General features: G+C 40.5%; 1 long non-coding RNA gene across 3 annotated transcripts in view; it reads left to right on the forward strand.

Annotated features, from left to right (window-relative positions):
• LOC102171853 overlaps nucleotides 1–15255 on the forward strand; it is a 53801-nt gene that overhangs the window by 30434 nt on the left and 8112 nt on the right. For 2 of the 3 annotated variants that reach the window (XR_001297490.2, XR_311233.2), the window contains one exon: nucleotides 5697–5780. This is a non-coding gene — a long non-coding RNA (uncharacterized LOC102171853). Of the gene's footprint in view, nucleotides 1–5639; nucleotides 5781–15255 lie in introns of all 3 variants that reach the window. The other variant, XR_001297491.2, reaches the window with a different exon arrangement.

Below are 15255 nucleotides of genomic sequence, written 5' to 3' on the forward strand. Positions count from 1 at the left end.
ATACTGAAGTGGGTTGCCATTTCCTTCTCCAGGGGATCTTCCTGACCTAGGTATCGAACTCAAGACTCCTGCATTGGCAGACTGATTCTTTATCACTGAGCCACCTGGGAAGCCCCATACACTGCTGTATATAAAATAGATAACGAATAAGAATCTACACAATACTCTGTAGTGGCCTAATGGGAAAAGAATCTAAAAAAGAGTGGATATATATCTATGTATAACTGATTGACTGGCTATAGACCTGAAATTAACATATTATTGTAAATCAACTATACTCCAATAAAATTTTTTTTAAAGATTAAATGAATCAGTGCATGTAAAGCACTTATCAAATTACTTAGCACTAATAATAAACTGTGAAGAAAGCTGAGTGCCGAAGAATTGATACTTTTGAACTGTGGTGCTGGAGAAGACTCTTGAGAGTCCCTTGGACTACAAGGAGATCCAACCAGTCCATCCTAAAGGAGACCAGTCCTGGGTGTTCATTGGAAGGATTGATGCTAAAGCTGAAACTCCAATACTTTGGCCACCTCTTGCGAAGAGTTGACTCATTGGAAAAGACCCTGATGCTGGGAGGGATTGGGGGCAGGAGGAGAAGGGGACAACAGAGGATAAGATGGTTGGATGGCATCACCGACTCAATGGACATGAGTTTGGGTGAACTCTGGGAGTTGGTGATGAACAGGGAGGCCTGGCGTGCTGCGATTCAAGGGGTCACAAAGAGTCAGACATGACTGAGTGACTGAACTGAACTGAATAATAAGCACTTGATAAATATTGGCTGATGTAATTAACTATATGCTCAGCACCATATTAAGTGCTGGTAAAACAAGTAAGTACCATCACTGCTAAAGGTTATTGGCTAGTAGAGGGAGAAAGCTACATGGACATAGAAATATAATAAAATATAGACAATAAAGATGAAAGCATGCTTAGGATACTGAGGGGACATCAAGAAAGAGGAGATCCAAGTTGGCTTGGAGGGCAATCTGAAAACTTTTCATAGAGCTGGAGAACAGTTAGTGGTGGGGTGCATTGCAGGTAGGTACATGTTTGTAGAAATAAATAAGAATGATGTGTCCAGAGAACTAAAGGCAGTTGATCAATTGGTACGCCTAGGATGTAAGGGAGAGGGAATAAATGGAAGATAAGGTTGAAAAGGTCAGCAGGAAACAAATCCTAAAAGACCTTATACATTAGGTTTAAGAATTTGTACTTTATCTTGAACAATGGAAAATCATCAAAAGGTTTTAAGTAGGGAAATACCATGATTGGGCATTTTAGAAGGACCCTACTGGCATCAATTGGGGGAAAATACTAGAGGCAGAGATACCAAGCTAAGAAACTACTGTAGTCATCCAGGCAGAAGATGATGAGGTTGATGACCGAAAGTAACTGTCATGGGGATGGAAAGGTGGGGAAAAGTACTGGAGATTGAATTGACTGATGAATACAGAAGGAGGACCAGTTTTGAAGAGAAAGTCGATGGAATCATTTGGGGCCATATCAGGTTTATGTAAGGCATTTGGAACTCATGGAAGAAGGAGGTTAGCACTAGACATACAAATATGGGAGACATCAGAACTCTGCATCAGGCCCTTTTTTTTCTCATTCTCCACTTTCTTCCTAGGTTATTTATTCCCAGGGCTTTAAATACTATATCTATATTGATAAGTGCAGTTTCTAAACTTCCATCTCTAGCCCTGACCACTTCACTGAGGTCTATCTAGACGTCTATAGCCAGCCATCTACTTAGGATCTCCAGTTGGATGACACACACATCTCAAATTTAATATGTCCAGAACTCGCTTGCTCCTCCCCTTGTCTTCCAGTCTCAGTGGCACCCCACTGTCTGTCTGTTTGCTAAGGGTCAGACACTCTGGTTGTTCCTTCAAGTTGCCTTTGTAAAAATTCCTTCCTCTTAGTCCAACAAATGGACTTAGGAACAAACTGGACTTACGAATGTATTCTCGGAATGGAATTCATTCATAGGTAGGGGTCTTACTGTATGTTTGTTGGAGAGGGGACTGGTGGAATTTGCTGGGTGAAGGATGGGAGGTGAGGGAAAGGAAGGATCAAAGGTACTCGTACAGTACCTGGTAGGTGCTCAATGAATATTTGCTGAATGAATGGGTCGGGATATGGATGGAAGTTGAAGCTGTGGGAAATGTGTGATCTTAGGATCACTTCAAGGAGAGCCTGAAGAGTAAAATGAGATTCTAAAGAGATGTGTAGAGGAAGGGATGCTTACAAAAGCAACTTGAAGGAACAACTAGGGTGGTAGGAGGAGAAGCCAGAAAGTGTGAGAGTACAGAAGGCAGTCCTGCTTCCCTCTCCAGAAGTAACCAATGCTAACAGATGGGTGGGGAGCCTTCCAAATCATCTTCTATATATTTACATACATTCACAAATGTTTATATTGCATGCATATGTAGTTTGGGGTTTTATGTAAATGAACTCATAGTACATGCATTATTCTAGCACTTGCTTTTTTAAAAAAATAACAGCTTTATTGAATTGAGCTGTACTTTGCACACCATACAATTCACACATTAAAACTGTACAATTCAGTGGTTTTTAGAACTGTACAATTCAGTGGTTTTTAGTATATTCATGGATATATACAACCACCTTCATAGTCAGTTTTCGAAACATGTTCATCACCTCAAAACGAAACCCTGAGCCCTTTAACTGTTACTCACTTATCCCCAATGCCCACCCACAGCCCGAAGACACCACTAATCTCCTTTCTGTCTCTATAGATTAGCCTATTTTGGACTTGCCTATAAATGGAAGCATGTAATCCATGGTCTTTTGTGACGGGCCTATTTCTCTTAGCACATGTTTTCGAGCCTTATCTATGTTATAGCATGAATCTGAGCTTCATTCTTTTTACTGCTGAATAACGTTCCATTGTACATGTACACCACATTTTTTTTTTTTACCAGTTCATCAGTTAGTGGACACTGGGTTTCCACATTTTCAGTTCAGTTCAGTTCAGTCACTCAGTCGTGTCTGACTCTTTGCGACCCCATTAATTGTAGCACGCCAGGCCTCCCTGTCCATCACCAACTCCTGGAGTTCACCCAAACTCATGTCCATCAAGTCAGTGATGCCATCCAGCCATCTCATCCTCTGTTGTCCCCTTCTCCTCCTGCCCCCAATCCCTCCCAGCATCAGAGTCCTCTCCAATGAGTCAACTCTTCGTGGCCAAAGTATTGGAGTTTCAGCTTTAGCATCAGTCCCTCCAATGAACACCCAGGACTAATCTCCTTCAGAATGGACTGGTTGGATCTCCTTGCAGTCCAAGGGACTCTCAAGAGTCTTCTCCAACACCACAGTTCAAAACCATCAATTCTTTGGCGCTCAGCTTTCTTCACAGTCCAACTCTCACATCCATACATGGTCACTGGAAAAACCATAGCCTTGACTAGATGGACCTTTGTTGGCAAAGTAATATCTCTGCTTTTTAATATGCTCTCTAGGTTGGTCATAACTTTTCTTCCAAGGAGTAAGCGTCTTTTAATTTCATGGCTGCAGTCACCATCTGCCGTGATTTTGGAGCCCCAAAAAATAAAGTCTGACACTGTTTCCACTGTTTCCTCATCTATTTCCCATGAAGTGATGGGACCAGATGCCATGATCTTCGTTTTCTGAATGTTGAGCTAAAGCCAACTTTTTCACTCTCCTCTTTCACTATCATCAAGAGGCTCTTTAGTTCCTCTTCACTTTCTGCCGTAAGGGCGGTGTCATCTGCATATCTGAGGTTATTGATATTTCTCCCAACAGTCTTGATTCCAGCTTGTGCTTCGTCCAGCTCAGTATTTCTCATGATGTACTCTGCATATAAGTTAAATAAGTAGGGTGACAATATACAGCCTTGACGTACTCCTTTTCCTATTTGGAACCAGTCTGTTGTTCCATGTCCAGTTCTGTTGCTTCCTGACCTGCATACAGGTTTCTCAAGAGGCAGGTCAGGTGGTCTGATATTCCCATCTCTTTCAGAATTTTCCACAGTTTATTGTGATCCACACAGTCAAAGGCTTTGGCATAGTCAATAAAGCAGAAATAGATGTTTTTCTGGAACTCTCTTGCTTTTTGATGATCCAGCAGATGTTGGCAATTTGATCTCTGGTTCCTCTGCCTTTTCTAAAACCAGCTTGAACATCTGGAAGTTCACGGTTCACATATTGCTAGCTGTCATGAATAATACTGTTATGAACATTCAATTTCAAGCTTTTGTGTGGACGTTTATTTTCATATCTCTTGAATATATACCAAGGAGTGGAATCGTTGGTGTTTTGCTGAAAGTTTTAACTTTTGTCTCAGGTTCAAAGGAGTTGTTAACAAAATAAGCCACTCATTATATACAAATAAATAATACAGATATTTATTAGAGAATTATCTAGCTTACTTTCAACATACTAGCATTAAAAGAAAAGAGAACTAGAAAGAGCAGAGAATACATCACAAAATTGGATTTTGATCAGCATCCAGACTTAAAGTCCTGTGTCACAGCACATCTGGAGTCCCGATTGGGAAAAGAGTCCCAGGCAGTGTGTCCACTCCGTGGGTGAGACGTCAAAGATTGTAGTTCAGGGTTCCCACTTATAATCCTAGGATGGATGCAAACTGATATCATTATCAATCTGTGACCAAATTGCAAGCCTAGTTTCCTGTTAATGCTGTTTGTTTTGTCTTGTAAAACTTGGAATGTTGCTAAGCCTATAGCAACATTTCTATAAAGAAAGCTGAGCACTGAAGAATTGATGCTTTTGAACTGTGGTGTTGGAGAAGACTCGAGAGTCCCTTGGACTGCAAGGAGATCCAACCAGTCAATCCTAAACGAAATCAATCCTGAATATTCATTGGAAGGACTGATGCTAAAGCTGAAACTTTAATACTTTGGCCACCTGATGCGAAGAACTGACTCACTGGAAGAGACCTTGATGCTGGGAAAGATTGAAGGCAGGAGGAGAAGTGGATGACAGAAGATGAGATGGTTGGATGGCGTCACCGACTCCATGGGCATGAGTTTGAGTAAGCTGTGGGAGTTGGCGATGGACAGGGAAGCCTGGCGTTTTGCAGTCCATGGGGTCACAAAGAGTTGGACACACTGAGCAACTGAACTGAACTGAACTGCTAAGCCTGGGGCTTGGTTGGCCAGGCCCCCCCTCCAGGTTCTCAACATTCTCAAGATGCCTCCCCCATTTTATCTATGGTGCTGCAAGTCTTGCACTCATAGCAGGCAGTCACTCCCAGTCACTCCCAGTCAGGGCAGTGTCCAGGCAGGTTAAAAGCAAGGTCAGAGGCCTGCTCTGCTTTGTCTCTGAAGCCTATACAAGAATGTTCATTTAATTTCCCTAATACTGGATCATACAGTATCTCTAGGTTTGAAATTTTGAGAAACTGCCACACATTTTCAAAGTGGCTGCACCATTTTACATTCCCACCAGCAACCCAAGAGGACTGCAGGTTCTCCACATCTTCACCGACATTTGTTATCTATCTTTTTGATGATTGCCATACTCAGGGTGTGATATCACTTGCTTTTTAATTTAAGGTGCCTTGAATATTTGTCTATATCAGCACTTATAGATTTCTTGCATATATAACCACCATGCAATATTCCACAGAGACCATCCTTTTCAAGATGATCCTGTCCTGTACCACTGTGCTCTTTCCTCCCCCAGGGCTCAGCAGCATGGACACAGAAAGAGCAGTGGTGGCTGATTGCATTGATCCAGATTTGGAAGTTGTTAAAGCAGAAGGATAAGGTGAGAATGGTATTGTGGTAATGGTGAGAGAATGCTTGAAGTGAGTTACCAACCCTGGTGCATATCGTGATGGTGACAGCCACAGTGACAAAGAGCTGGAATGGGTGACATAGCACAGTGGTCGGTACCTTAAAAGTAGGGGTTCTGCCCATGTTCATTGCAGCACTGTTGACAATAGCCAAACACGGAAGCAACCTAAATGTCCATCAGTGGGGGAATGGATGAAAAAGATGTGGGGTGTGTGTGTGGCAGGGGGTGGTGGAATAGTATTCAGCCATAAAAAAGAACACAACAAATGCCATTTTCAACAACATGGATGGACCTAGAAATTGCCATACAGAGTGAAGTAAGTCAGACACAGAAATTATATGATATCACTTACACATGGAATCTAAAAAGCAATGAAACAAATAAACCTACAAAACAGAGACTCACAGACTTAGAGAATGAACGTATGGTTACCAGGAGAAAGAGGGGGGATAGTTAGAGAGTTTGGGATGGACATGTACACACTGCTGTACTCAAAATGGATAACCAGCAAGTACTGACTGTATAGCACATGGGACTCTGCTCAGTATTATGTGGCAGCCTGGATGGGAGAGGGGTTTGGAAGAGAATGGATACATGTATATGTATGGCTGAGTCCCTTTGACACTCACCGGAAACTATCACAATGTTGTTAATCAGCTATACTCCAGTACAATATAAAAAGTTTAAGAAAAAAAGTAGGGGTTTTGCATGACGCTGGAAACATAGTTTTTTGTTTTATTTTGCATTTACCCATTTTCTTTGTTGAGGTTTTCTTTCTTTTTTTAATTGCATCATTCACTGTTTACCTTCTTAAACAGATGGCTCAGAACATAATATAACCTTGCTTTGTGACTCAGAGTGGCCATTATGACCATCTGCTTTTGCCCCGGACCTCTGAGGCATGTAGTAATATGTCTTTCCCTATTAAATGGGTCCCAGATTTCTGTGCTTTTGAAATTCTGTCTTGTTTAGTTTCCAGCTTTACTCTTTTTGTGTCAGAGGCTGAGACCAGTATATTCTAGGTTCTTCCAATGTACAGATGTTTCACCAAGGGCTGACCTCATATATCTCCTGTGAAGTTCATAGATTTTATGATAGCAGTTTGATAGGCTGTTTAGATGATTTTTCCTCTTCTAGGTTTGTGCTTGTATTATGGCAGAGGTTATGAGAAATCTGATCTCCAGAGAAGTGTTGGTGCTTCTTTAATTTGATAAAAGCTGTTTTTGGCAAGCTAGTTTTCTTGCATTGAAGAATTGAACAAATAAGTTTGTATTTACCTTATCCACACTCTTTTTAATGGTAGAGACCTGCTTAGTCCAATACAAGTAGCCATTAGCTACATGAAACTTTTGAAATTTAAATGTAAGTTAATTAAGTAAATCAGATTAAAAATTCATTTCCTCATTAGCCCTAGCCACATTTCAGGTTCTCAGTAGTCACATGTGCCTAATAATGGCTATTGTATTGGAGAGTGCAGATACAGAACCTTCCCATCATCATAAAAAGTTCTAATTTTCAGCCGTGGTCTAGACTTTGAATCAGTCTCCTCTCAGACTGGAGTTTTAAACGTGAAACTTATGCAGCAAACATTTAAACAGCAGCCATGTTGCTACTAGTCTACAGTACTCTCTGACCTTCCACCCCCATCATGATCCTTCCTTGCCCTCCGTCAGTGTATTACTTCCTGTTGCTACTGTAACTTCATGGCTTAAGACAACATAAATTTATTATCTTACACTTCTGGAGATCAGAAGTCTAAAATCATCCATTTTTCAGCTTCCAGAAGCCACGGGCATTCCTTGGCTCATGGCCCCTTCCTCCATCTTCAAAGCCAGCACATAGCATCTTCAAACCTCTCTCTTGGTGTCTGACCCCTGCTTCACATTGCCTTCTTTAATTCTAACCCTGCTGTTTCTCCCTTATGTGGACTCTGTAAATAGATTAGGCCCACCTGGATAATCCAGGATAATGTCCACATCTTAAATCCTTAACTTAATCACACCTGCAAAGTCCATGTAAGGTAACATCTTCACAGATCCCAATGATTAGGACGTGGACATCTCTGGGGGATCACGATTCAGTGTACTGGAACAGGCAGTCTTCTCCAGTGGCCTCTTGTTTTCCTTGAAGATCAGTGCTGCACAGAGTACACTGCACACTGATATGCCAAGGTTTGCTGCAGAGAAAGGAGAATATTTTAAAATCTTATTTTCGGATTTTCTGCCTACATCCTGTCTGGAAATATTAATGCCAAATTTTGGTTGTTCTGACTCCTCAAAATATGATGTGTGAGTACAGGGCCACTGGAGTGTCATGTAGGCCAGACAGATCCACAGCTGACTCAGCCTCCAATCAAGAGTGTTTCCCTATGGTAACACAGTTGCTGCTTCAGGGCTGGTCTCTGCCAGCCTTTCTTCTAAAAAACAAACAGACCACAGACATAAACAGAAAAAACCCTCCTGAACTGAGAACTTGTTATATTACCCGAAGCAAAGCCTCCTGAACATCTCTTTACCACGAGAAGGGTGGCAGATGAAAGCCAGAGTCATTCCTAGGAGAAGCAGCAGCAGAAACCAATGTGAAATTGGACTTCTACTTTCAGTCTGGACAAGATGGCGTAGACTCACTGCTCCCTGTTCCTCTCAGCTGAGTATAATTATGAATCCTAGAAATAATTCAAGAGGCAACCAAAGAATTCTAAAAGAGGTAAAGAGGAAGGCAGAGTGGCTGGAAATTCCAGGACTGGAGGAACACCGTGGTAGCCTTATGACTTACCACCCAACAGAAGGCAACACAGGCCCAGCATTTCCCAGCTCCCAACCTAGCAACAGATGGTTGCTCAGGTAGGCTCCTCTGGATTGAATGGGAGTCCTGCTGACAATACCAAGTGAGCATGGCAACTCCAGCAAGGAAATGTAGCAGGGAGCCCCACTGACAATAAGCAATCAGAAGTGCTTTCCTTTCCCACCAGGCCAGAGACTCCCCTAGCCCACGAAAAGATACTGTGCAAACAGGGCACCATCAAGGGGAAATGCTATTGCAACAAGCAGTCTGGCTCAGGAAGCCTTTTGTCCTTATGATCTTAAGGATTCCCCTCTCCCCAAAAGATATACCAGGCATACAGCACTGGCAAGGGGTGGGGGAGTTACCACCAGAATAAGCAAAGCCAGGTAAGATGTGCTGTTTTTAAAGACTAGAGACTCACCTCCTCCAGCTAGAGACATGGGGCAGCCCAGCCTAGTGAAGCACCTTCTGCTCCCTCAGGCAGCACCAGCAGGTACCAGTGAGGGCCCCGTCAGCACCATGTTAACCAAGCCAAACAAAATTGCACCACAGAGGCTCTGAAAAGTAAATTGTCATTGAAACTGCAGCCTACAAAAGTAGGTTAGGAATTGTGTGCTAAAACTAAATATTGTCCACTAAAATAAAAGATTTAAATTGTCTCCTAACATAGTAGCCAAATGTCCAGAATACAATGAAAAATCACCCATCATACCAAGAACCATAGAATCACAACTAGAGTGAGAAAAGACAATCAACCGACATCACTATCAAGATGAATCAGATGTTAGAATTATCTGACAAGGATTTATTTTTTTATTGAATGATAATTGCTTTACAGAATTTTGTTGTTTTCTGTCAAACCTCAACATGAATCAGCCATAGGTATACATTTGTCCGCTCCCTTTTGAAACCCCCTCCCATCTCTCTCCCCATCCCACCCCTCTAGGTTGATACAGAGACCCTGTTTGAGTTTCCTGAGCCATACAGCAAATTCCCTTTGGCTATCTATTTTACATATGGTAATGTAAGTTTCCATGTTTCTCTTTCCATAATCTCACCCTCCCCTCCCCTCTCCCCATGCTGCTAAGTCTGCTGCTAAGTCGCTTCAGTCGTGTCCAACTCTGTGTAACCCCATAGACGGCAGCCCACCAGGCTCCCCCGTCCCTGGGATTCTCCAGGCAAGAACACTGGAGTGGGTTGCCATTTCCTTCTCCAATGCATGAAAGTGAAAAGTGAAAGTGAAGTCACTCAGTCATGCCCAACTCTTAGCAACCTCATGGACTGCAGCCTACCAGGCTCCTCCGTCCATGGGATTTTCCAGGCAAGAGTACTGGAGTGGGGTGCCATTGCCTTCTCCACCTCTCCCCATGTCTGTAAGTCTATTCTCTTTGTCTGTTTCTCCATGCTGCCCTGCAAACAAATTCTTCAGTACCATTTTTCTAGATTCTGTATATGTGTGTTAGAATACAATATTTATCTTTCTCTTTCTGACTCACTTCACTCTGTATAATAGGTCTAGCTTCATCCACCTCACTAGAATTGACTCGAATGCATTCCTTTCTATTTCTGAGTAATATTCCATTGTGTATATATACCACAACTTCTTTATCCATTCATCTGTTGATGGACAGTTAGGTTGCTTCCATGTTCTAGCTATTGTAAATAGTACTGCAATGAACAGTGAGATACATGTGTCTTTTTCAATTTTGGTTTCCTCAGGGTGTATGCCTAGGAGTGGGATTACTGGGTCATATGGTGGTTTTATTCCTAGTTTTTTAAGGAATCTCCATACCATCTTCCATAGTGGCTGTGTCAGTTTACATTTCCACCAACAGTGCAAAAGGGGTCCCTTTCCTCCACACCCTCTCCAGCATTTATTTTTTGTAGACTTTTTGATGATGGCCATTCTGACTGGTATGAGGTGATATCTCATTGTAGTTTTGATTTGCATTTCTCTAATGAGTGATGTAAAGCATCTTTTCATGTGTTTGTTAGACATCTGTATGTCTTTTTTGGAAAAATGTCAGTTTAGGTCTTTTTCCCACTTTTTGATTGGGTTGTTTGTTTTTCTGGTATTGAGTTGTACGAGCTGCTTGTATATTTTGGAAATTAATCCTTTGTCAGTTGTTTCATTAGCCATTATTTTGTCCCATTCTGAGGGTTGTCTTTTCACCTTGCTTATACTTTCCTTTGCTGTGCAAAAGCTTTTAAGTCTAATCAGGTCCCACTTGTTTACTTTTGTTTTTATTTCCATTACTCTAGGAGGTGGGTCATAGAGGATCTTGCTTTGATTTATGTCATCGAGTGTTCTGCCTGTTTTCCTCTAAGGGTTTTATAGTTTCTGGTCTTACATTTAGGTCTTTAATCCATTTTGAGTTTATCTTTGTATATGGTGTTAGGAAGTGTTCTGATTTCATTCTTTTACATGTAGCTGTCCAGTTTTCCCAGCACCATTTATTGAAGAGGCTCTCTTTGCCCCATTGTATATTCTTGCCTCCTTTGTAAAAAATAAGGTACCCATAGGTGCATGGGTTTATTTCTGGGCTTTCTATCTTGTTCCATTGGTCTATATTTCTGTTTTTGTGCCAGTACCATACTGAGAATTATCTGACAAGGATTTTAATGCAGCACCACAAAAATGCTTCAATAAGCAATTGCCATGTCTCTTGTAAAAAATGAAGGAAAAAAAAAGATGAAGTCAGAGCAAAGAAACAACAAGTTATAAAAAAGAAACAGCAATTATAAAACTGAAGGATACAATAGCAGAAATTAAAAACTTGCTGGTTAGGCTCAATAGTGTAGTGGAGATGACAGAGGATAGAATCAGTGAACTTGAGGATACACCAATAGAATTTACTCAATCTGAGCAACACAGGAAAAAATAGACTGGAAAAAAAATAGAGCCTCTGAAACCTGTGGGAAATTACAAAAGATCCATATCAGAGTCCCAGAAGCATACCAAAATCAAAGACAGTACAGAAAAGGGAGAAAGCTATAGAGAAATATCTCATGAACTTAGAAAAATGTTCAACAAAACATTAGCAAAATGAAATCAACAATGTATAAAAGAATTATACACCATGACCAAGTGAGATTTATTAAGGTATGCAAATCTGGTTCAATATTTTTAAAATCAACATATAAAAACTTGAAAAAAATCAGTCAACATAGGCTACCATATATATCTGACTCTTTGCAACCCCATGAACTGTAGCCCACCAGGCTCCTCTGCCATGGTATTCTCCAGGCAAGAATACTGGGGTGGGTTGTCCTTCCCTTCTCCAGGGCATCTTCCTGAACCAGGGATTGAACCCAGGTCTCCTGCATTGCAGGAGGATTCTTTACCTCCTGAGCCACCAGGGAATCCCCATCTGTATGCCCATATCAATTAGCAAAGAAAAACACATTTGATAAAATTCAACACTTATTCATGATAAAAACCCTCAGTATACTAGGAGTAGAGGGGAACTTCCTTAACTTCATAAAGAACATCTAAACATAACAGCTAACATTATACTTAACGGTGAAATACTGAATGCTTTCCCTCTCAAGATTGGAATGAGGGAAGCATGTCTGTTCTTATCATTTCTAGTCAACATTGTGCTGGAAGTTCTGGAAAGTATAACAAGATAAGAAAAAGAAATTTTAAAAATACAGATTAGAAATAATCAAGGAAAATTGTCTCACAGAAAATTTGACCATCTGCACAATAAATCACAAGAAATCTTAAAAAAACCTTCTAGAACTAATAATTGAACTCAGCAAGGCCATATGATATAAAACTAACACAAAAATCAATTGCATTTCTATATAATAACTGGAAATCTAAAATAACACCATTTACAATTGCTCCAAAGAAAATGAGATATCAATATTTAGGCATAAACTTAACAAAGCTCGTACAGGATTTGTATGCTGAAAATTACAAAATACTAGTGAAGGAACTTGAGATTGACTGTGTTCGTGGACTGGAAGATTCAACATACTAAAGATGTTGGTTCTCCCCAAATTGATTTATAGGTTAATGAAATCTCTATCAGAACCCCAGCAAGGATTTTTGTAGACAGAGATAGGCTTATTATAAAATTTATATGGAAGAAATTCCTTGATTGCCTAGTGGTTAAGATTCCGTGCTTTTACTGCCGTAATTTGGGTTCAGTACCTGACCAGGGTACTGAGATCGCACAAGCCACTTTGTGCAACGCTCCCCCCCCCAATAGCAAAGAACCTAGAGTAGCTAAAAATGATTTTTATAAAGAATAAACCAATGTAAAGGCTTACTATATAGCTACAGTAATTAAGCCAGTATGATAAAAGTGGAAGGTAAACACACAGATAAATGGAACAGAATAGAGAACCCAGAAACACACCCACACAGATTTGTTCAATTGATTTTTGAAAGTTGTAAAATCAGTTCAGTGGAGGAAGGATAGCCTTTTAAACAAATAGCGCAGGAACAATTGACATCCATGGGCAAAATAAATGAATTTTGACCAAACATCACACTGTATATAAAGATTAATTCAACATGGATCACAGACTTAAAGTGTAAAACTATAAAACTTGTAGAACAAAAGCCACAGGAGAAAATCTTCATGGTCTAGGGCTCAACAAAGTGTTCTTAGACTCAATACCACAAGCATGATCCATAAAAGGAAAAACTATTAATTGTATTTCATCAAAATAACAAAGTTTTGTTCTATGAAAGATCCTATAAATATGAGCTACAAACTAGAGAAATTATTTGCAAAGTACTATCTGAAAATTATTTTTTAAATTTATTTATTTTTTGGAGGCTAATTACAATATTGAATTGGTTTTGCCATACATTGACATGAATCTGCAACAGGTGCACATGTGTTCCCCATCCTGAACCCCCCTCCCACCTCCCTCCCCATCCCATCCCTCTGGGTCATCCCAGTGCACCAGCCCTAAGCACTCTGTCTCATGCATCAAACCTGGACTGGCGATCCATTTCACATATGATAATATACATGTTTCAATGCCATTCTTCCAAACCATCCCACCCTCACCCTCTCCCACAGAGTCCAAAAGACTGTTCTATACATCTGTGAAAAGGATTTTTATCCAGAATATATAAAGAACTCTCAAAAATCAAACAATCCTCTTAGAAAATGAGCAGAAGATATAAACAAACTTTGCACTAAAGAGGATATACAGATGACACATAACACATGAAAATATATTCAACATCATTAGTCACTTTAACCTCTGAGCCACCAGGGAAGTCCTCATTAGTCATCAGGAAAGTGCAAATCACAACCATAGTGAGATATTACTACACACCTATCAGTTCAGTTCAGTTACTCAGTTGTGTCCGACTCTTTGCCATCCCATGGACTGCAGCACGCCAGGCTTCCCTGTCCCTCACCAATTCCCAAAGCTTGCTCAAACTCATGTCCATTGGGTCGGTGATGCCATCCAACCATCTCATCCTCTGTCATCCCCTTCTCCTCCTGCCTTCAATCTTTCCCTGCATCAGAGTCTTTTCCAATGAGTCAGTTCTTCCCACCAGGTGGCCAAAGTATTGGAGCTTCAGCTTCAGGATCATTCCTTTCAATGATTATTCTGGACTGATTTCCTTTATGACTGACTGGTTTGATCTCCTTGCAGTCCAAAGGACTCTCAAGAGTCTTCTCCAACACCACAGTTCAAAAGCATCAATTCTTTGGCGCTCAGCCTTTTTTATGGTCCAACTCTCACATCAGTACATGACTACTGGAATAACCATAGCTTTGACTAGATGGACACACCTATCAGAACAGCTAAAATAAAAAATATTGACACCAAATGCTGGAGAGGGTGCAGAGAAACTGGATCATTCATACGTGTATTCAACATATTAATGTTTAAATAAACTGTAGGACATACATGCCATGGAATACTACTCAGCAATAAAAAGAAATAGGGTATCCGTTCATGTAATAACTTGGATGAATCTCCCAGGAATCCTCCTCAGTGAGAAAAATACATCTTAAAAAGTTACATGCATAAAAAGTTGTTTATATAAGACTAATGAAATGACAAATGTATAGTGATGGAGGACAGTTAGTGGGTGCCACAGGGGTTAGAAAATGGGGCAGATAGAAGGTAAGTATGAATGCATAGGGAGCAGCTGGAAGGATCCTTGTGATCATACAGTTCTGATCTTATTGGTGGATTCTTGAACCTACACATGTGATAGAATTGCAAACAACTCAATCCACAGACATATACAAACAAATGATTACAGGTAAAGCTGGGGATATCTAGGGAAGATCAATGGTTCATGGACAGTATTGGTGCCATGGTTGTGGTATTGTACTACAGTTTTATAAAATGTTCCCACTTTGGGAAACTGGGTAAAGTATACATGGTATATCACTGCATTATTTCTTACAATTGCATGTGACTCTACAATGATCTCAAAATACAAAGTTCAGTTTTTTTCAAAAAGAAAAATAATTGGGGCCTTGAATATTTTGCCAGAAGCTGAACTATGGAATCTGGCTCATTTGTGGGCATGAAACTGGTTGGCCATCTGACTACAGAGTAGATAGTTATAAAGAACAGTGACTCCTCCACCTTGGGGATACAGCCCCTTTGGGAGCCTGTAATAATCCAAAGAGGTATTGTTCACCTTCTGGAAATTCTCAATAAC

This window comes from Capra hircus, unplaced genomic scaffold (assembly GCF_001704415.2).
Source record: "Capra hircus breed San Clemente unplaced genomic scaffold, ASM170441v1, whole genome shotgun sequence".
In the NCBI taxonomy this organism is placed as follows: Eukaryota; Metazoa; Chordata; class Mammalia; order Artiodactyla; family Bovidae; genus Capra; species Capra hircus.